This window comes from Dermacentor silvarum, chromosome 11 (genome assembly GCF_013339745.2).
Source record: "Dermacentor silvarum isolate Dsil-2018 chromosome 11, BIME_Dsil_1.4, whole genome shotgun sequence".
In the NCBI taxonomy this organism is placed as follows: Eukaryota; Metazoa; Arthropoda; class Arachnida; order Ixodida; family Ixodidae; genus Dermacentor; species Dermacentor silvarum.
In genome coordinates this window covers 47,129,700-47,152,669 of record NC_051164.1, presented here as the reverse complement: position 1 = coordinate 47,152,669, position 22,970 = coordinate 47,129,700, and the positions used below count along the sequence as shown (strand labels likewise).

The 22,970-nt window shown below is 40.6% G+C and overlaps 1 protein-coding gene and 1 long non-coding RNA gene across 2 annotated transcripts in view; both read right to left on the bottom strand.

Moving 5' to 3' along the window:
- LOC119432395 (uncharacterized) overlaps nt 1–22,970 on the bottom strand; it is a 215,156-nt gene that overhangs the window by 155,375 nt on the left and 36,811 nt on the right. The window lies entirely within an intron of this gene.
- Nucleotides 15,828–21,388, bottom strand: LOC125941435 (uncharacterized). Its single transcript, XR_007464284.1, has 3 exons — nt 21,345–21,388; nt 16,313–16,357; nt 15,828–15,878 (listed from the first exon to the last, which is right to left on the bottom strand). It is a non-coding gene; the product is annotated as an uncharacterized LOC125941435 (long non-coding RNA).

The following is a 22,970-nucleotide window of genomic DNA, read 5'->3' as shown; positions in this document are numbered from 1 at the left end:
CTATTACGTACTTTCACTGCATTTCGCATGAGAATAAGAAAATTGCCCAAAAATCAGGTGTGGTAGTTGTAATTATTGCCCTAGCAAGCTTGGTCGACTATGTAGGTGCATCAAGGCTTAAGGGCTTAAGAAGTATGTGTGAAGCACAAAGCACACAAGGCCTTCTGTGAATTGTACGGCCAACATCGGCTATGAAGTTTCGCTTTCCTGTAAGAAGACCTACATTGAAAAAAAAAAACGGGCCGTTGTCTAAACCAGTGACTCAGCAAGCTTGCAACAATCATGGACAAAAACAAAGCAGCAAGAATACACTTCACTGCAATGCATATGGGCGCATTCGGGAGTTTCAAAAGTGTCAGATCGTAGGACGCCATAAAAGTGCATATGGCCGCCGGATAGCTGAGGCCCTTTCTAATAACCGAAGAGACGAAACTTGTGTAAGTGCCCCTTCCTTGCCACTCAGTGAAAACCAGGTTAGCTATATTTAAAGTGCATAAGAAATCAGCGCATGTGTTTCTGAGCATGTTTTTAGAGTGATCTCGTTCCCGCCTTCTGTTTTTCCATGCGACAACAACTTGCTCCATGCGACAACAACTTGAAATTTTTAGCCAGCGTCGGTGGTGTGTGTTTCTTCTGCGTTTCGTGGTTCTTGTGTTGTTCTCACCTTTTTAGATCATGCTTAACCAACTAGCCTAGCGCTGTACACTTCTACAAGCAAAAGCTAGGCAGGACAGTCCCCAAATAAATAATTTCGAGTAAGAAACATCGATTTACGATCCAAGGTCTGTGACGATTCACGCAATCGCAGCAAGAAAAGACGTGCGCAGGCTCGGTTAAGGTCGATCTGAAAATGTTTAGGTCCAACTGTTTTCACATGGGCTATCTCTAACGCCGCTGCCATTCGTGTCTAACCTACCCATTTCCTTTCTGGCAGAAAGCCGTCAACACTTGGCGAACTTATAGAAAAAGTGTTAAAATTTGTGGTCCCTGCGCCGAGTCTTTTAGTGTTTTTGTGGTGTTATAGACCGTCGTTTTATGCTCAGAAACTTGCAGAAACTTGTTTTCCTAATTTGTTACAACTTCCAACACGGCATGTTAGATTAGTCATCAATTTCGCATCATTTATGACATTATTTATGCATATGTACGTAGCACAGGTGATCTGTTGCGAATGCCAGATTTTATTTGTACATACAGTGACGCGTGCATTTTTCCCCATTCAAGTGGCTCGTGCGTGCGAGAACTGTACTGCAAATGAAACTTGCTCATTATGTATTATGCGGAAGCATTATAACGCTTCATCAAATATGACAACGATCTCAAAGATTAGGAAATAAAACAAATTCCTAATAACGCCATTCTAATTTTACATTTTTGTTGTAGGACAAAGTGATAACATTGCTATTAATAATGACAACCGCATTGTAAGTTGCTGTGTAGTGGATAAATTGTAGAATATACTGCACTTCAGTGAAGTATTCCTTAAGACATGTGCGAAAGTTCGGGTTAATCATTTGTCCATACCTCCTCATCTCGATTAGCAGGTATTCCATCAGCTGTGTCGTTTGTCCGCTGTGAAGTGTGAAGAAAATGTATTCATTCAATTAGACGGTTAGTCGCATTGTGAAAGTCTTGCTCTGTTTTCTGCTTTCTGGCATAGAAGACAATGCATGTCACTTTGGAGACTTTTACCAAGCATTTCGCACGCTCGCCACAACCTTATCGCCTGGCACTGTGTTTGTTGAAATTAAAACTGAATGGTATGAAATTGATTTCAGCCTGATGAGCGCCGAGAGCGAAAGTCTCTGTCACCTCCACCCTATGCTCAACGATTGTACGCGTCATAAACGAGGCTTGACAATATGCAACACAAATTCAGACTATACAGAACGCTACAGGAGCAGCAGCGGCAAGTCCACCTTCATGGGCAAGGGAGAAACCAATGGTGCTCTTTGGAAGCCGCAGACTCATGCCTGACCCGCAATCTTTTTATAGTCAGCTTAAAGTGGCCCACATAGTTCTCACTCTACTCCCTAGGTACAGAGGCTTGCGATAGGAGGCATGGCTGACAAATATGGCGGCTTGCCTCCACATCTTCTAAACTCTGACGATTAGCATTGTGTATTGAAGCTGATATAAGTAGGCATGTTTCTCTGCACCTAACGATCCTTACAGATTATTCGCGACGTCTATCAAGTGTATCATGTAAAGCAAAAGTACTCCTGCATTGTTGTGCTATTTATAGCATTGCTCAAAGGCTTCAGCTAATTACTCTATTTCTGACATAGTTCGAACACGAAAGCGATGTTCTTTTGGCCGTGCCACGGATGCTAGCCGTAACACTGCGCTCGATCGAAACAATTTAATATTTGAAGAAACTGCTTTGAAGATGAAAGATAACAAAAAGTGTTCTTCTGCCTCATGAACTTACCCCCGGCTTTTGTTCTACTGGCTTTTCAACAAGGGAGCTATTTCGTGACCGTGAATCACATAGAAATATTTTTCTGTGGTGCTTTCGAGTAAAGTGCTTGTAAAGTGCTTTTTGTTAAAATGTGCGCATATTTCTTCTTTTGTCAATGTATTATTGCATGTATTATGCACGTATTATTGTAAAATTGGCCGGGAACTTGAATATTTTAAAGATAGGTTTGTTCTCAATGTTGCCCACCTTTTTTGAAGAGTATGGCGGCTTGCGTCCTCATCTTGGCAACCCTGACCACTTGCATTGTGTATTGAAGGCTATATGCGTAGGCCTGTTTCTGTGCACTTAACGTTCCTGAGGAGATTACCCGTGACGTCTAGCAGAAGTACTCCTGCATTGCTCTGCTATTTATAGCATTGCTCAAAGGCTTCAGCTAATTACTCTATTTCTGACATAGTTCTAACCCGAAAGCGGTGTTCTTTTGGCCGTACCACGGATGCTAGCCCTAGCACAGTGCTCAATCCAAACAATTTAATACTTGAAGAAAATGCTCTGAAGACGAAACATAACAAAAAGTGTTGTTCTGATTTGTGAACTTACCCCCGGCTTCGGTATTCCGGGCTTTGCAGCAAGTGAGTCATTTCGTGGCTGTGAATCACATACAAATACAGTTCATGTCGTGCTCTCGAGTGTGACTCCTGTAAAGTGCTTTTTTGCTCAAATGTGCTTATAGTTTTTCTTGTGCCAATGTATTATTGTATGTATTATGCATGCGTTATTGTAATATTGGCTGGGAACTTCAATATTTGAAAAATACGTCTGTTCTCAATGTTCGTCACCGTGAGATAAGCTATTCAGCAACAGTAGGTACTTCTGTTGTCTTTTTCATGCAATGATAATCTAAGGCGACGAACTGCGCAGAGCTCGGTGACGACGGATCAACAGCTTCAAGCCTTGTAAGGTATATGGGGGATTAAAGTGCTCTCGCTTTTTCCAGAGATATTCTAAGCGTGAAAAGAGCCTTGTGAGGAAATCACATAAGCCATACTGTCGCGCTCTTCTGCTACTGCGCGTTACGATTGCAGCCAAAATTAGCAAGAAAATATGTTCCGCTCGAAATAGAACCACATTCTCTTAACACCAGCTGTTGCTGCTTACCGGTACAAATACATCCGGAGCTGGTAGACGCGTCTTTTCGGTCGACTGTGTCTAGAAGTCACAAAATATGGCAGAATATGTATGTAGATTATGCAGAATATGTATTTTTCGTTGTAATAACAGCATGCTTGTGTCACGCGCATTTGAATTGCATCTTTCACGCAACTCCTTTTTCTTGCGCATGTATGATTTGTACTTGTTGCAAATGTACGCTACGATAGTTGACTATTGTTTCATCAAAAATCATGTTTCTTTCAGCGCGAAGCCTTCAATTTTTTAGTAAGATAAACTCAACTTTTCATTCGTTCTTTTGGAGCTCTTTTAGAAAAAATAACAACGTGAAAGAAAGTTCATTGCTTTCAAAACTGACGTTCACATTGGTATGTCGCAGTATAAAGTGCGTAAAAGGGTGACATATTGCCGAGTCATGGTATCAAGAGATGCGAAATTGGCGTTCTTTGCCGCTTTGCTTACCACTGGCGTTGGTTTTTCATTTCCCTCCCTGTCCATGTCGGCTCTCTGTGAGTTATAAAATTACGCAAGCATGTGTCTTATCTTTTACTTTTAAAATTTTGTTTCATGCTTTCATGCAATAAATATACTTTATTTGTTATATGCCATTGCGAAAACAAAATCTATGCTATATTTTCTGAATTAAAATGCACGTGATATATAATGGCAACAACAGCTCTTTCGTAAAGCATCTAATATTTTTTGGATGAGTGTTTGTAATTCGCCTCTATCCACTGAGAACTTGGTGGGGAGAGTCAAGCACATCATAAAAGCAACATTGTCGAAAATTTTGCATTATATATTTACCGCTTGTTCAGAAACGCATGGTTTTTCGTTGCCCCTAAAATGTCCTCGGAATATCTATGACGAATGTAAGCTTCCGGAAGTGCAATACATAGGTGGTTGTGAAAGTTGGTATGTTACGCACGGTGCTTACCATAAATGCTTCAGTGGCTGCTTCCATGTTCACGTCATCTGGTAACATTATCTAGAAGGTCAACGAGTGTGGCGCGATTGGTAACATGCATACTGTTGTTTGTTGAAGTACATTTGTGTATGAAATACCTCGTTCGGAGCTTGTGTTTTTTTTTGTAGATTATGGTACGTTGGCTTGATTTGCACTGTATCGCTGCTTTACCTTATTTGTATTACCTGTTCGTGGAGACATGTCATATAACCTTTAGAATTTCTTTCTGTGGTGCATTATGTTTGAGGAGCGACTCAAATTTCGACAAGAATGCACTAAGACATTCATGTTGTAAGGAATAAAACAACAAGTTTCCACTGCAATCATTCTCGCCTATGCTGACTAGCACCGTAGGGGATACATATTTGTGCCAAGACGTGTTGTGAACCTTTATAAAATATTTTGCTAGGTAATACAAAAGTCACTTCATCATAACTAAGTATTTAGTTGACATTACAACTTTGTAATGTATGGTCATTTTATTTTATGTCTTGTCTGCACTATAGAACAAAATTCTAGGCGCGTCTCTCGCGGCTCTCAGTATAATCAGAAACAATCTATACGGCAGGTCAACAGACTCGTCATTCATGAGGTCGTCAAGGAAATCAAACCTGAAGCCATCGATCACTCTGCCTAGTAATACCTTCTTATCACCAGGGTGTGGTAGCACACTGATTACTGTTGCGTAAGAGAAATTGTTATATATGTCGTCTGATCACGACTTATATTTTGTAGGATCAATCACCCTAGAAGCTTAAAGAAACATGAAGTAAAAACTAGGCCTTACAAAGGAAAAAGCAAGAAGATCGAGGGCGCGAAATAACAAGTGCGTTGAGCACGTGAAGCGTGGCCTTCGCTTTCATACTGATGAATGCGATTGTCAGTAGTGTGTACATTATGGTTAGTGCTTGTATAAAAGACAGTTCCCAAAAAAGTAAAAGATATGTCAGCTAAAGATGGCTAGATAGACTCGTAATAAGATGGTGGTCTATTGAAGCACAAAGAAACATTTGTTGCGAGTAAGAAGCGCCTCTCTAATACCCAATCAATATCACGACCATGCTATAGCTCTGAAAGAAAAGGAGGAAGGACTCTGATGACATCCGCGTCATAAAGTTCATTTACTGGACGTTGGCATCAATCAATTTATTCCTGCTACACTGTTCCTGACTAAAAAGCTAATCTCGTGAACTCATGGCACACTTCAAGTGGTTGGTGACTATCCAGCAAACAATCCTCAATGCTGCCTCCATGTCCACGGAGTGAGTTTTGAAGAGTTCTTGTAATGTCAGGGTTTACTGCTTTATGCTCAAACATGAGCTTTCAATAGCCTGTACTAATAATTAAAGGCAACTTTCCACATGGCTATATAGAATAATTAAATGTTTCATTCGCGTACTTCGAAGTTCTTTCTGCGCACAGAGCGCTCGCGATTTATTTTTGTGAGATCACACCTCCTCATTATCCCTTCAGTCACTCGTACGTCCTTTTCTTTTTGCTGTTCTTATATGTTTTTTTTGTATTTCTGGTGTTCGTGCGCGCGCAAAACACGTGGAACGCTTAGCTGAATTCCGCATTTTCCGGTCATCTGATGTCTTCAAATATTTATTAAAGGCAAGTCTTTATAACGCCGTTCAAGTTTCGGTTCCAGTTGGTGCAATAAATACTGATAATGTCACTACTAATAGGAATCACCACAGTCCATGTTCATTGCAGGGGCTAATTGCAGAACAGCTCCCACCGTGGTATAGTACACTATAAAGAAATCAATACGTTTGCATATTTTTCTGTCCTTACCTCCTCGTATCGATTACCAGGTTTTCCAGCAGCTGTGTCATTTTTGCGCTGTGAAACGTGATGAAAAATGGGTTAAATGGATCATGCACTTACTCGCGTTGTGATCATTGTACCGTAATGTGTTATGTTGCCGTGCATCAAATTGTGCATACATTTTCCCACGTCTGTTTAAATAGTGCTTCGAAACTTTAAGACTTCATGAATGAAACTGTCCAAATGTCCTGCTGCTGTTTATTGCCTTTTTTTCTTGCCTATCTGTTCGCAGTGTCTAGGTGCAGCGGAACCTAAACAATATTCCTGATTTTCTCAACTTTTCGGGAACATTTTTGAGTGTTGTTATAACGGTAGCAACGTAGCTGTTATTTCGAAGTATATACATTAGCGTGTCCAAGCGCTGGTGGACTCAAACAGGCAGAGCACGCAAATGGCTTACAATTTAGATTACGTCGTCGAGCACTTGGGTGCCCTAATCTAAAACTGTCTATGTCGTATGAAGGTTTGCGAGAATGCATGCACGTATTTGCCGTGTCGTCTCTAGACGAGAAGTGGTGTATTCAGCATGGCCGACCGAGTGTTACACTAGGCTCTCAGAACTCAATAATACTGTTTTCAACAACACGTTCGTGAAATATTCGATATCAGAACTGGTTTTGGCACGTAAAACCTCAGAAAGAAGAAGATATCAATACACAAACGTACAAAGTATCACCTATAGGATTACCTTTAAAAAGTCCCTCTAACTGTATAAGTTTAGGCTGCATAAATTAGCCATAGAAGGTTATTTAATGGTGATGCAATTTGCCACTCGCTCGCTAGGGCTTAGAAAATCACATATTCTACTGATTCTGATCTGAGATTAATCGAATGGTTCCTATGGTTCATTGTCATATCTTAGTCTTCGGACTTGAATTCTCGCTGTATATGTCATTTTGTGTTTGTGAAGTGCATGAAAATGTGTTTGACATTCGTTTGGACTCTGCGGCCCCTCATAAGTTACTCATAGATCCGGCGCTTCAGGATTATCATCGTCTTACAACCTCATAACAGCTGATCAGTACCAAGGACACAGCTCCAAATTAATCTGCTGACACTGATTCGTCGAAAAGTGAATCTTCGCGATCGCGAAACACCAGAGAAAACGCAATCAAACCCCCGACACTCTTCGCTGTGCGGTAATACACATTGCAACTTGCTACCACCTCGCTCCCGATGCTGCAACATCACGGAGAGTAAGGCTCATATATTTTTCCAATGCCGAAAGTTAATAGTACCGGATAGAATCTAGATAACAATGAATCCGGTGCTTAAGGTTTCCAATACAAATTTAGCTCCGACATCTGTCAACCCATACACAACAGTTGAAAGCTGCAGAACGTCACGATGCTTCTGAGCACTGTGGAAACGCGAGACGCTGTAATTGCCAATGAACTGATAGCGTTGGAATGTCGACTCATTATTTCTCAAAATGTTTATTGGCTGGTGAAGTTCTTGTTTGGTCATCGTTTAATTTTGCTGCAATGATTTTGTTCTTTTCTTTTCCTAAACTGTACATGTAGGTCATGTATTGGTATAATCCTTTGCTCGACTGTAGTGCTGTGTCTCAAATGTGATGTTCAGTGAACAGTTCAAAGCCCATTCTTGAAGCGTTTTGCCAACTGACCTTGCAATCAGTTTTGTTTCAATAATGATGTAGAAAGTATCATTCAGTTAAACTAAAATGAATGAATTCTAAAGAAATTTAAGAGTGAGTCTCTCCGTCCCTAGCACCGTATGGTCAGCGATTCGATACGGAATAACGCAGGCTCATTGAGTTTTGCAACCAGCGCTGCAACTCGATCTACTACTACGGTATCATGAACAGCAGGGCCGTATTCGGGGTCAAGCCAGAAGCCATGGCTTCGCTATTGCACCCACACACTCATGCCTGACACGCAATAATTCCGTGTGCAGCTTCACATAGTGCGGATAACTATCCTTCTACCGCCTCATTACTAATGATCTAGACAAGAAACGCGCATATTTTGACTCACTTCGCTTGACTGCGTTCGCATTTTTCAACGCTGACGCTTTGGGTGTGTGTATTGAAGCCTTTATACGTATGCTAATCTCTCTGCAAATAAACTAACGTAGGAGACTACCCGTGACGTCGATAAAGTGTCCGATAAAACACACGAATGTTCCTTTACAGATGCGCTTTTTATGACAGTGCTCTACAATAGAGCTCTATTTCTATCATACCGCTAAGAAGTAAGCTTTGTTCTTCTGGCCACGTCACCGAGGCGAGCCGAAACACAATGCTCAAACCAGACAGTGTAGTATTTCAATCAACTGCAAAGACGATGAAAAACAATGACAAGCCTCCCAGTAGTTGAACACGTAAATTAGCGCAAAAAAGACACAGACGTAAGAACGGGCGACAACGACAAGCGTCTCCCTTTCTTGTGTCTGTGTTGTGTTTGCGCTTATTTACTTGGTGAGTTGTGGAAAACCAACTAGCCCAGCAATTAAAGCTTCTAGAAGCCTTCCATTAATTTTTAAACTTACCCCCGGCTTCGGTATTCCAGGTTTAGCAACAGCTGAGTCATTTCGTGGCTGTGAAGTGCATTGAAAACTGTGTTTAGGTATTTGATTATATTCTGGCTCTGGTGAAGTGCTTTTTCATTTCAATTTACGTATACATTTTCTTCTGCTGATCCCTTGTGTAGGGTGTTTGATACCACTTTACACTGCAGTTTCTGTTTATTTTTCATATAAGGTAGAATCTCTGTAAACGAAAATCGCTTAGACAATGACTGCTTGAACGGAACAGCAGCCTTATGGTTGTTTGGTGTTGCATGAAGGCGATGCAAAAAAAAAGGACGATCGTTAAACTGGACTTCATTTTTCCATTTGCGGATAAACGAGCTGCAAATATTACGCAAAACAATACCGAGCAGCCAATTTCAGTGCTATCGTGGCAGATATTGTTATTTGTGTCGTTCGATTTGGGACTTTCTCGGCAGTTCTCCACGTTCCCCCCAATGCGGCTTTTGCTAGCTTCTATTGATGCCGTGATCAGTGTGGTTCTACCGTGGTCGTCGCTTGCGGTGGGTTCCTTGTGGGACTACTAATAAACAGAAAATAATTTCCTGCTCTCTTGAAGTTGAGTTTCACTATAGTCCAGTATATTCTTCTTTTACGCAAAGTACAATGACTGTCTCAAAATTGTGTGGAGGTAAGGCAGCGTTGCTAAGGGCAAGGAAAATTATCGTCTAAAGAACAACCATAAGCGGTTCTGTTTTCTTTATCATGTAGTTATTATTGAACAATGCGACTAACAGACGAAAAATCTCTGTCGATGGAAAAACAGCCGTAAGCCTGATATGTTTCTCATGTTCTCCCAGATACTCTATTTTCCCGGGAATGTACTTAGCAGCACATTTGCTTAAATTCTAAACTTCACTAGCGTAATATAACAACATCTAGGTAGTCATATTTGTGTACTTTACGTCATAGCGCCACAAAATTTCGTCAAAAGTTAGTACAGTGTTTCAAAACGAATCATATGCACTTAACTCGAACTGTTGCTGCTTACCGGTACCAATACGTCTGGAGGTGGCTGATGCGTCTTTCCGGTCGATTGTGTCTAGGGGTCACAAAAATATGGAAGAATGTGCAGGCTGCATTCTTGTTTATAATATTACTATGTTTGTTTCACGCTCAATTGCAGTCTTTCTTTCACGCAACATTTTTGTGCGCCTGTATGGTTTGTGATTCACGTTGTAGTAATGACGCTACGACATTTACCCATGGTTCTAGCGACGCACATCAGAAATGCTTAGGACGAGAAGCCTTTCATTTTACTAGAGATCACATTCAGCATTACGCCCTTCTTGCTCTCTCGTGCTTATTTATTATTATAAAACGTGAAAAGAAAGGCTTTAATACTTTCAAAACTGAGGGTTGCTGTAAGTTGTCCAAGAATACAGAGACGCAACAAGTTACCGAATTATTACTCAATCATTCTATATGGAAATACGCGTTAGTGTTAGTTGTCACTTTGCTTACCACTGGCGTCGGTTTTGCATTTCCTTCGTGTTCCATGTCGGCTCTCTGTGAGTTATCAAAAATAGGCAAACACGTTTATGTGTTGTATATATATAATCTTGCGTACCATATTCTATAGAGACTAATATGTCAATGTTAGGTGTTCATATAAAACAAAAGGCCTGTTATGTTTGTTCAAATCATAATGATGGTCTGCATGGCTTTATTGTAGTGGTCATGTCGATAGCTTTGTCGTACACATTTAATATAATTTTGTACGGGTTCTTTTTTTTGTGTCTATCCACTACACAATTCTATATGATGGGTGAAAACATTAGGGTAACTTTTCATTAACTATATTAGCAACGCTTCCTTTTTGACGTGTGTTCTGCCGTGGCGGCAATATAGTCCTCACATTTATCTTTAACAACGTAAATTGATAAAAATATAATTAAAACTTGGTACTCTGTTTATGTGGGGTGAAGGATGCTTACCATAAAATCTGTTCCGGCATCCGAGCCCTCTTCCTCTGGATATACTGTCTAGAGTATAAAGAAGTGTGGTATAATGGGAAAAGTGTATTCTGCTATTTATTGATGTGTATTTGTTTAACGTTTTTCTGGGCTTGTGGTGTTTCTACTGCTTCTGCTTTAATTGTTTCTTAATTCCTCCTTGTTGAAACGCCTAATGACCATGCCTATTGACGACTGGGATGTATTTTCTGTAGCGTAACCTTGAACATTTCACCAAAAATACACTGAGGCATTGATTAGTAGGAGTAAAACAAAGAAGCGCCAGAGCAAATATTCTAATATTCTGAATTATACTGACAATAACTGTAGCGGATATAACTGTGGATGTGATACATGTTGGGTGCTTATGTAAAATAAGGTGCCTCATCTATACATAATAAAACTAATAATGAACCATACAAAACCATATAATAAGTGCTATGTTTCTGCAATCGCTATATTACTTTTCTGCCTTGTCTATGGAGCCAAATCCAAGGTCTGCTTATCATGGCTTTCACTATCTGTATAAGCAATGCATGCGCCAGTTGTACACGCTTACTATTTTTGAAGCCTACTGCTTAGGTCGTCAGGAAAATTTAGTATTCCGCTTTATACGGCTCATTTGTCCGCCGAGGGGGGTACACCTATTGTCCCAATTAATAAGAGAAAGCCACAAACGGTTATCTCACCACTGCTTCCATTTGATACGGCCAACGCCCCTGGAAGTTTGAAGAAATTCAGAAGCGACACATGTGGCCTCATAAAAATCAAAGATAAAGATTGCGGGCGGGAGATGGCGAGCGTGTTGTGCACGTGATTTGGTTAGGAGCGTCCCCATCATATAGCAGAAGTGTGATTGTCAATACTGTATAAATCATGCCCAATGGTTTTAGGTAAGGCCATTCCTAACAAGTAAAAGTAAAAGAACAAGGTATTTTCAAGTGAGAAACACCGATTTGAGACCCAAAATATGGTATGCCATAGCAGGAAAAAACATGCGCAGACTCGGTAAATATTCTTCCGATAATGTTCAGGCCCAGTATTTTTCACATTAACCATCTCCACCTGCTTCCTTCTATTTTCGACCTATACATTTCATTAATTTCTCAAAGTTATTGTCAACGCATGCAGAACTTATAATTGCTGGTACCAAACCAGCAAATTATTCGTATACTAAATGAGATAAAGCGTTCAATTATTTTCTCTCAATGATGAGTGTCTGCGCTGACTCTTTAAGTGTTTTTTAATGTAGGTGACCATAGTTTTACGCTAAAGAAATTGAATAAACTTGTTATCCTAATCAGTTAAATCTTCCAGCACGGCAAATTAGATTCATTATTGGCCATATTGCGTCATTTATGAGATTCTTTATGCATATGTATGCAGCGTAGGTGATCTCTTGTTGACAGATTCGAACTTTTATTTGTGAATGCGGTTCCATGTGTGCGTTTTCCATTATCAGTGAGCTTCGTGAGTGCGAGAAGTGCACTGCAAATTAAACTTGTAATTACTTCATATGATCAACCATCTTAATACTTCATTAAACACGACCACCATCTCAAAGATTGCCCAATATAACGAATTCTTAATAATGCCATTCTACTTTTGAGTGCGTTAGTGCAGTAAAAAGGGATAAAACATCACTAATAATAATAACCTGCTTGCAAGATCCTTTATAATGAATAAATTATTCATTTCAGTGCACCTCGGGGGGTAATTCACAAGGGAAATGAAAAACTTAGGCTGAATTCTGTTTCCATACCTCCTCATCTCCATTTGGTGGTATTCCACCAGCTGCGTCGTTTGTGAGCTGTGAAGTGTGAGGAAAATGTGTGCATTCAGTTATACCGTTAGTCGTATTGTGACTGTCTTGTTCTGTTTTCTGTTTTTCTTGCATCGAAAATGATGCATGGCGCTTTGAAGCCTGTTTAATAAGCATTTAGCCCACTGCCCACAACTTTTTCGCCTCGCGATACGTTTTTGAAATTAAAACTGAACGATATATTCAACAGAATTTAGCCTGGGAAGTGCCGAGAGCGAAAGTCGCGTACGCCCTATGGTCAATCACTGGACTCTTTGTAAGAGAGGCTTCACAGTTTGCAACCTTGCAGGGATGGCAGGTTAGAGGAATTCAAAATCTACATAATGATACAGACCCTGCAGCAGCAAACCCGGCTTCAGGGCAAATGAAAGACAACTGGTGCGCGGTTGAAGCCCCAGACTCATGCCTAACCGCAATCGTTTGTAGTTAGCTTCAACTTGGCAAGATAATTTTTTTCCAAGTATAATTATTCGGTTGACAATGCAATCAAATATGAATCATTTAGCAATCTGCCCAGTAATATATCAATTATTCGGCAGGGCTGTTGTTAGCACAGGCGGTATTGCTGCATAAGAAAAAAATGTTAAGTATTCATACGGGGATTACGCTTACGTAATATACAAGAGTGTGTAGATTGTATTTATTGATAATTTTGTAATTTAACGATTGCTTTGTTTACTCGGAAAGGCTCACTTTAATTCAATTACTTTTTTGTGGTAACCAAAACATGTATCTAGTTACTTATGGGTGAGACACGCTGTAACAGGCGTCGCAGCTTTGAGAACCCGAATAAAGCGGGAACAGCAGTAGAACGCCCGACGTAGTGCCACGCAGCAGCCTCCTGAATATTCAGGCAGCTGGCAAACTGTGTAGTTCAGTATTTTGTTTCCTCATCTTAACGCTCCACCAGGTGTTGGCGGCTGAATGAAAGCGGTGCTTGTAGGTCTCGATTAGTGACATTTCATTGGCCCAACCAGTTGCTTTTCTCCTAGTAATGGCACCGATGAAGCGCTGTGCCTCATGTGCATGGTGTTTCACGTATTTTGAGCCAAATTTCAAAAATATGCCAATCCCGCGAAGCTGGACCGAACCCAGGTAATGTTGTTTGCCGTCTCTTGGAGATACTCTGATGATTTTGCACCTTCCGCCTAACTAAATAATCTGTCCTACTTTATTAATTAACTTCCAATTATTATAACTAGATGGAGACTGTCAATAAGAAAATTGTTGTGCAACGTGAAAAACTCCCGACACAGCTTTCGGTTGCTCAATACAAACTACATAAAAGTGTTTTTCTGAGCGTGAGAGAAGCCCGCGAATGCACGCAAAATTGTCGCGCGACTGGCCGCTCGGGGCATTTAAATAAGACTAAATCTAATGAAGACACTAAATGAAGATCCTATTTAAGACTAGACGTAAATAAGGCTAATTATCTAATTAAGCGAAATGCAAAAAATAATCACAGCAACTCTCAGCGACGGCAAATAACATTATCTTGGTTCGGTCCAGCTACGGGGCATTTGCATATTTTTTTATTATTTTTTTGCCCAAGTTCCCTGAAACACCCTGTATAATCGCAACATTTGCTGGAAGCCTGTTCCAGTCTGGTGCTGAGCTTATAAAAACGAATAGCCATAACAGTCTTTGGAGAACTGTTCATCTGCTACATGTTTTTTTTTTTTTCGTGTAACCCGTGATGTTGTTTCGTTTGTGTATCGGCGTTCTTTTTTTTCTCTCTGTGTGTGTGTGTGTGCGCGCGTTTCTGCTTACCTCGTCATTCCGATTGGAAGGTTTCCCATCAGCAGTGTCATTTTTTCGCTGTGAAGAGCGACGAAAAATAGGGTAAATTGGTTTTGTCATCGCATTTATGCTGCCATGTGTTATTGCTCAGCTATCACAAGTGTGCGTAATTTTTTTCCAGTTAAGTCACATAATCTTTCATCGTGTTTTGTTTCATTGTTGAATAAATTGAAGCATCAAAATTTTACGGGAAACGGTGTAATGTCCTTCTGCCTTGAGATTTCTGATCGTGTCTTTCCTCCCGCGCTGAAGAATTTCTTGAAAACTTCAAAGTTACAAAATATCAGCTCTTGTGGGACCAAACTCATACGGCTATCTATCTGTTCGTGACTTGAATTTCAAACTGCGCAATGCCTGAGCTGGCTATGCACACTCAAGGAGGAAGTCTGATTGATTAGTGATACTCAGACAAGTCCTAATATTTTTAGTAATGCTCTTGGGGAACATGTTCATACACACGATAATGGCTATAAATGTAGCGGTGCGTATTCACAATTGCACATTTTTGCGTGTACGTCATTGCAGAGGACTCTCGTTATCAGGATATATGGCCGGTGCTCCACGTGAAGAATATCACGTCCAGTGCAGTAATAGATTCCTGAGATACCGAACCTCAAAACACAAGCGTACTACGCGAGTGTACCAAATCTGCACTCTATTTTTACCTTTTCATTCGTTTTATTTTAAGCTTATGTTGCACTCAGTAATCATAGCCACACAATCTCAACATCAGTGTAATTTTCAGCCGCTCAATACTGCTGAAGCCTTTACCTAATCCCCTGCCGTAGTCTCATAGAAAAACGTTTCCACGAACGTTTACACTTGCCCGCGGCTTAATATTTCCACCACCACCATCAAACTTCAGATATGAAATTTACCGAAAATTATGTTTATGAAGTGGCCTTTATTGCGGCTGAAGTGAAACACTTCCTGCTCCAATTGAAAGTATTTTGTTGTGTCGTGCATATATTTTATTTTTTCTAATATGCACTTATGTCATGCGTTTTTCTCGATACCGTGTGTCGTGCAATTTTTGTCCTTATGGAGTACCAACTCAACCAGTATTTCAGTGCTCATAAATCACATTTAGTCGCTCATATGCTTCGTTGTGCGCCCTTGTCTCACCGACACTTTCGAAGCATCAAATTTGCCGAGTTGCAAGAACAATCGGCCTATTACACCCTAAACCAGGGACGCACGTTCAAATCTGGTACCAGATGTTTACATTTTAGCCGAAGAAGATACATCAACACTTGGTATTCCCGCTTTTGGAGGAGTAATATTCGCATAACTGGAATTGCTGCTGCTTACCGGCACAGGTATACCCGGAGCTGGCGCAAGCGTTTTTCCGGTTGATTGGGTCTATGGTGCACAAAAATGGGTAAGAAATGTGCGCTGTTCTTTTATGAGTCTGACAAAAACGTTTCTGCCACGCGAAGTCCTATAGAAATGTGAGAGTTATTATTGTGTCTATCATAATGGACATGTCTGCAGCGTGATCATGCGGCCTTCTTTCGCAAAAAATGAACCAGCTTATGAGTCAATCTATTACATAATTGTTAAAGGCTTCCCAATATTACATTTTCACTGCACAAAAAGTTTCAAATTATTCACACATTTCCCACCTTTTAATTTATTGATATGATGATATTAAGAGAAGCCTATTACTCTGAAGTGTACACTTTTTTTGCGCTTAAGGATATACAGACAGAGAAAGTAATAGCTAAAAATTATATAGTTATTGTCATCATGGAGTTAAAAGGTACAAAACAGGTGTCTGTTGCGCTTTAGCTTACCACTGGCGTGGGTTTTTCATTTCCCTCATTGTCATTGTCGGCTCTCTGTGGAATACAAAAAACAACCATGTTCGTGTTCCTTCTTCTGGTCAGAATCTTGTGTTCAGCATCTCCCGAAATAAGAATATCATATATACAAAGTGCTGCTTGCAATATTATGCTATACCTATATTTGTAGTATACTCCCTTGGACGTCGATAGTAACAGGGCACAGCTACTGACAGAGAAGTCGAAGTCCAAGGTTAGTCCATTGCAGCCCACGACAGAACTCATCAAAATCACTGCACAAACTGGCAGCGCCGCGACGCGCGGCGCTATATATAGACCGGCCACCGGCGCGGTCTGTCTCTGTGACCACGTGATTTGTTCGACCATCGGAGCCACTCCTCTCTTATTGGCGGAAGCGCACGTGGCGTCGCGTGCACTTCCACCAATGGAAGCATCGCCTGGCGCGTTGTCTGTCTCTGTGACCACGTGACTTATTGTAACATCTCCGGCCACGCCGAAGTGTTTTCCGCTTCATGAGCCATATAATGCTTTTTTGCATGAATAACAATCCACCTTACCAGTAGTGGAGAGGATACTCCAAAAGGTGCACCTGCTTCGAAAAAATCAGCGAAGCAGTTGACATCGCTCAACCCTAAGAAAAGGTTGGCTTCAGGAAGGGGAATTCTACAATCAAACAATCAGGTAATCGAGAAATCGACTTAATTTAACCAACCTCTCTATGGAATTTTCCTAATTACCGAAAATGTATTTGATTCAGTACAGACACTAGCAGTTATGGAGGCATTGCATACTCAAGGAATAGAGAAAACACTCCTGAATATCAAGTGTTTCTAAATACTTTACAGCTGCCTTATTTGTCCACAAGAAAGGCGGAAAAGTACTGATCAAGAAAGCGTACAGAACAGTAGACACCATCTCTTACGTGCTGATAACTTCATGTTTTGTATTCAAGCCCATAAAACATTACAGAAATGCAGCAATTAAACACTCGGCCTATATTAGGCTAATAAGATTGTAGAGGAGCCTAGGAGCAAACTGGGAAGCATGTTGTTCGGAATCTGAATTGCGTCGTTTTTCTTTCTGTAAATGTGTGCGTGTCGTTTAAAGGAAGGATTGACTTAGAAGGAATGGAAGTGAGAATCGACGGCGAGCACTAGGGTTTACATGTGACATTGTCATGTTCACCGACGCTGGGGATGGCTTGCAACAAATGAGACAGTATTCTAGCGGGAAAGGTGTAAGATTAATGCTTGAAAATATTATGCGCAAGAAGAAGGTAACGTTCATTAACGTGGCAAGACAACGATAATTAGTGATTGGTAGTCAGCCTCTCTAATCAGTGCAAGAGTATGCTTTATCTAAGCCAATTACTCCCATGTGATCCTGTCCATGAGAAAGGAATTTGCACTAAATAACAATGGATTGCAGCGGATACGGCAGGCATTACCATATTATCACCGGTACCTTACAGATATCCTTGAAAAAAAATGTAAGCTATCATTGCATTCTACTTGGACTAGCACAAAAAGAGACAAAAAATTGAGCCTAATTAACAAACTTGAGAAGAACGTGAGCGCTGTACAACGAACAATGGGAATAAAATATGAGACTTTATGTTTGTGGACAAGAATACAGTGGTGTCGATTAGAGAGCAAACGGTAGTAAACAACATTCTATTAGATGCTGCAAGGGTGAAGTAGAACTGTGCATGTAATGCGCAGGGCACGTACCCGCTTATCTAATACAGTCATAGGATGGGTGCCAAGAGAAGGGAAGCGCATTCGAGAATGGCTGAGACATACGGGGCGTGGTGAAATGGGGAACTTTCCAGGCATTCGTGGGGTCAGTGGGCGCAATACAGGGGGGGGGGGGGGGGGGGGAATTACACATCGCTAGATGAGGCCTTCGTCTCGCAGTGTACATGAATAATCTGGTGATGATAATGATGATAATTAGAACGTCATCATATAGATACGCCTTTCGATGATCGCGATGACGCACTTGTACAATATTCATTTAAACTTCACTCCAGTGTTTCTTTTTTTTACTGTATCCATGAGATGGCTGGGCATCAATCAATGCTGTCTATTTCGAAACAGTTTCACAACATTTTGACTATATATTGCTCACCAAGAATCCAAAACAAATGTCCTGCTTAAGTTCTTCTACATTCTTTACAGTAATCACTGAGACGTGTATTTAAAAAAAATGAAAACCCTCCCCTGCCGAGAGCATTGTTGGACGCGAAGGTTGTCCAACCCTAGGGGAGGGGTGCTTAATTTTTTTTAGCATTTGATACGTTCACGGGCCTGCGGCCGCTGACGTTTCTTCAACTCAACCTGCTCTTCGGCAGAAAGAACCAAACGCGGCGTCCCCATCTGACTGCCGGGCCTGAACAAACGTGTGAATTTTTTTTCTATCGGCGCATATAGTATGTATAGTATTAGTTTAACTAGTAGTATTGTTTATAGGTTTGACATATTTTTGTGACATTTCGTAGCTTTTTAAAATTATTCCTAAAATGAAAAAACGATGAAGGGCCCACTAACAATGCAGCGCCAATAGCCTCATTTGTTGTTGCAATGGGTAATACGAACAGTTCTCAAACCTAACAATTATTCTGGCTCAGTATTCAGCCCTATATTTAGCATGATTGGTTAGTTTCACACAGTGGGCCTATGCATAAAACATGCATAGGTAGAAAAAAATGATAATTTAGAACTCTGTGTACCAACATAACCACAAAAGCAGTAAGAGATTCGAGTTTTTTTGCTATCACTGTAAACTTTAATTGCGAAATCTCGGCTTCTAAGAGTAAACTTGAAGTTGTGTGCATTATATCATTCTGCTCATAAGTGATGTGAGAGGTACTTATATGTATTTTCTCATCATTTTTCAGACAAAAGAATAATGGGATTCAAAAATTGCATGTGAAATAGCTTGCACTACGGATGACAAGCACTGTGTCTCATTAGAGCGAGTTATCAATATGTTCGGGGTAGATAAGACGAAGCGTTGTATTTCTGATCTTGCCAATGTTTTCATTACAAAAGTCCGATGCCCGTAGGACATTCTAGAAACGCAGCAATAAACCACTTGGCCTATAATCGGGTAATAAATTTGTAGAGCATGATGGACAGCATGTTGTTCGCAATGTGAAGTGCGTTGCCTTGCTTTTGTTGTACGTATGCTAATGGTTCAAACGAAGCCTGCTATAGTTTTCTGTCATTGTGAAAACTGTCACACCTGCGCTGTTTCAAATGACGATATTCTTCCACAAAACACTGTAGCTGCAACCTTATGGAGCGAAGACTTCATTAAGCACCCAGTATAACAATATTAGGTTTTCAAAACGGGAGAACTCTTCGTACAGCAAGGATGAGCAATTAGTACTGCGCGGTATACTGATTGCTTATCCATGCTGTTAGTTGTGTTTTTGAAGTATGGCTGTAATATGTTAGATTATCCAGAACATGCATGTATTAGCAAATTAGTTATGCGGAATGCCGCAAAGGAGGAGAAAGGCGTCATGAAAGGGCAAATTTTCATCCACCCGAATGTAGGACATCCCTACAAAAGTAAGGACTTGCTATATTAACTGTTCCTGTTCTTCGAGTTGTCGATTAATTCACCCGCGCTCTGTGATCTGCTAGCCTCCTGGTTAGCTCAGATGGTACAGCGACCGCCCCGGAAAGGTGTTGGTCCCGTGTTCGAATCCAGGACCAGGACGGATTTTTCCTCAGCTACGAAGCTCTTTTTCTGAGAAACTCCGAAGGATTTTCTTGGTAGCTACCAGCTACGCTCGGATGGATGACACTTTTCCCTTTATTACAATGTACTAAAAAAACGTAAGTAATATTTTGCTTATGGAGGTCTCTGCTACGAATGGTGATGTCGAAATGTCGGTATAACTTTACGTTAAACGAATGTTTGTAAAGCTTCTTGTGCTGAGAGCAACTAATAATTTGCTATGGACGCCTCTACTGTTGGTGGTGCTGTTGAAGGATGGATATACGAATGATTTACGAGAATTGTAGTGAGATTATTTTGTGGTGAAAGTCGCTCACAATTTTCCTGTGGCAGTCTCTGGTATGAGTTGTGATTTAGAATTGTGAGTATAACATCCTGTTAGGTGAATGTTATAAGACGCTTTGTAGTACGATTACATCATAATTCCTATTTACGGTTGTGCCACAAGTAGTGCTGTTGAACAAGGGTATAACAATATATTAGAAGGATTTAACTAAAAAGCGGTGCAGTAAAAGAACTTCACCATTTTCTTATGGAGCTTCCTCGTATCAAGTTGGCACAAAACTACAAACGGGAATATCATCATGCTAGATGCTAGGTGGGAAAGCCACCTGAGAAGAAACGATAAAGTGCGCAGGAAAGACGCTGGCAGTTCTTGCAGCGTCGTTTCGTCTTTCGTCGCCACTGGTGTTTTTCCCACTTAGCTCGCTAGCTGTTTCGTTCCGAGGATATTGTTTCTTAGAATTTGTTCTTACAACTCTAGGAAACAGAACAGTGCGTGTCGTATGTCGTCATGACCGACAGTGGCGTTTATGTCCCACCGTTTTCGGCTCTTCAAAACGATTGAGCTGCCAAGTGAATATCGTCAGTTGGAATGCTACTGAATAGTGTCGCCTCCACAAAGAGTAACAAAAATAATAATGTAACCTCCAAATGTGCTATTAAGTGCAACATTTTTATTGTATTAATAAAAATGTATCAATAAAAAGCGTAACAATTTAATTTGACCGAACTTTTAACTAACGAACGCAAGAAAATTATTTTTATTACTCGTGATGGAACTTGCGTCCAACCAACCAGTTTTACTTCAAATATAGCGAAACTAAATAAGCCATTTAACGTGTCGAAACTAGTAGTAGGACATTAGTAGCACGGTGTTCCTGCTTTAAGGCAAATTACGTGGCTGACAAGAAAGTTGAATGTTTGTGATCATGCTCAGCGTGGTGATGTGTGGAACCATTATAGGCAAAAAGGCAGAACTGCCGCTTCTTACCCAGATAGATACCCACGGAGTCGTTGAGCCCGTCTCTGTTGTGGGTGTCTGAGAGGTGGAAGAAATTGTGCGAAAGCGTGTTTGTGTATGAGTGCATATGTGAGATTATTAAAAAGACGTTTCGAGTGCGTAGTAAAAAAAAAACACGAAGAAAGCCAGAAGGATAGAATGCAACAGTGGACGTTCCTTCGGTCCTATCGTTTTCTATCACTTCGTTTACCTTCGTATTTTCCACTAAGTGCTGGATACCATTCTATACCGTTTACGTGGGTGTGGCAACGAGGTGTGGAAAGATTATAGGTAAAAAGGCAGAACTGGCGCTTCTTACCCAGACAGATACCCCTGGAGTCGTTGAGCCCGTCTCTGTTGTTGGTGTCTAAGAGGTGGAAGAAATTGGGCAAGAACGTGTTTGTGTATGCGTGTATATATGATATTATTAAAAAGACTTTTTGAGGGCCTAGTAAAAAAACATGAAAAAAAAGTCAGAAAGATAGAATGCAACAGTGCACGTTGTTTCTGTCCTGTCGTTTTCTATCACTTTGCTTACCTTCGTATTTTCCGCTAAGTGCTCGATACCTTTTTATGCCGTTTACGTGGGTATGGCAACGATGTGTGGAACGATTATAGGCAAAAAGGCAGAACTGCCGCTTCTTACCCAGACAGATACCCCTGGAGTCGTTGAGCCCGTCTCTGTTGTTGGTGTCTAAGAGGCGGAAGAAATTGGGCAAGAACGTGTTTGTGTATGCGTGTATATGTGACATTATTAAAAAGACGTTTTCAGCGCGTAGTAAAAAAAAAACAGGAAAACAGGCAGAAGGATAGAATGCAGCAGTTGACGTTCCTTCTGTCCTGTTGTTTTGTATCACTTGGCTTACCTTCATGTTTTACAATAAATGCTGCATATACTTTCATAATGTTTAAGTGGGTGTGGTAATAAATAATCGATTCTGTATCATTAACGAGGCTCAATAAGGTGATTCTAAGTGCGTCATACATACGCGTATTTTATTAGCTTTTCACGGTGATGGCACGCTCTGCTTGAAGCTAGAGAGGTTACAAACACGGACACAAAAATGTTTGCAAACGTTCTTTTTTTTCTTCTTCTTTTGTAAGCTGGTCTTTTTCTGGGTATCTCGCGAGTTTTGTAGGTATGTACAGGTTGTTCATTTTGGAGTTTTACGGAATCTTTGAAAATCGCCTGTGGCAGGTAGCATAATTCTCTTTGTTGAATTAGATTATTCGAAGAGGCCGACATTAGTAACACGAGGAATCGAAAAACATATTTAATTAATAAAAACAATACTAATTACCTTCTTACTTAATTATTTACGCCACATATTGTTTTTACGATTTGTAGCCGGTGAGCTTGTCAGGCGTATCTACTACAGGAATGAATTTCCAGAATCACACCAGTTTGGAGATATGCGGCATCAAACTCGCCGTAAAAATGCAGTGTTGTGCCACTGACTTTTTCACCAAAATGCTCTTTTATACATTGAAGCACAAAAGTAACTGGACCGCCAATGTATTTCTTCCCACATTTGGGAAGAAATATATTGAAACTGGTGTCATCCTGGAAATTAATTTCAAGTGGATGCGTCTTGCAAACACACCAGCTAGATTTCG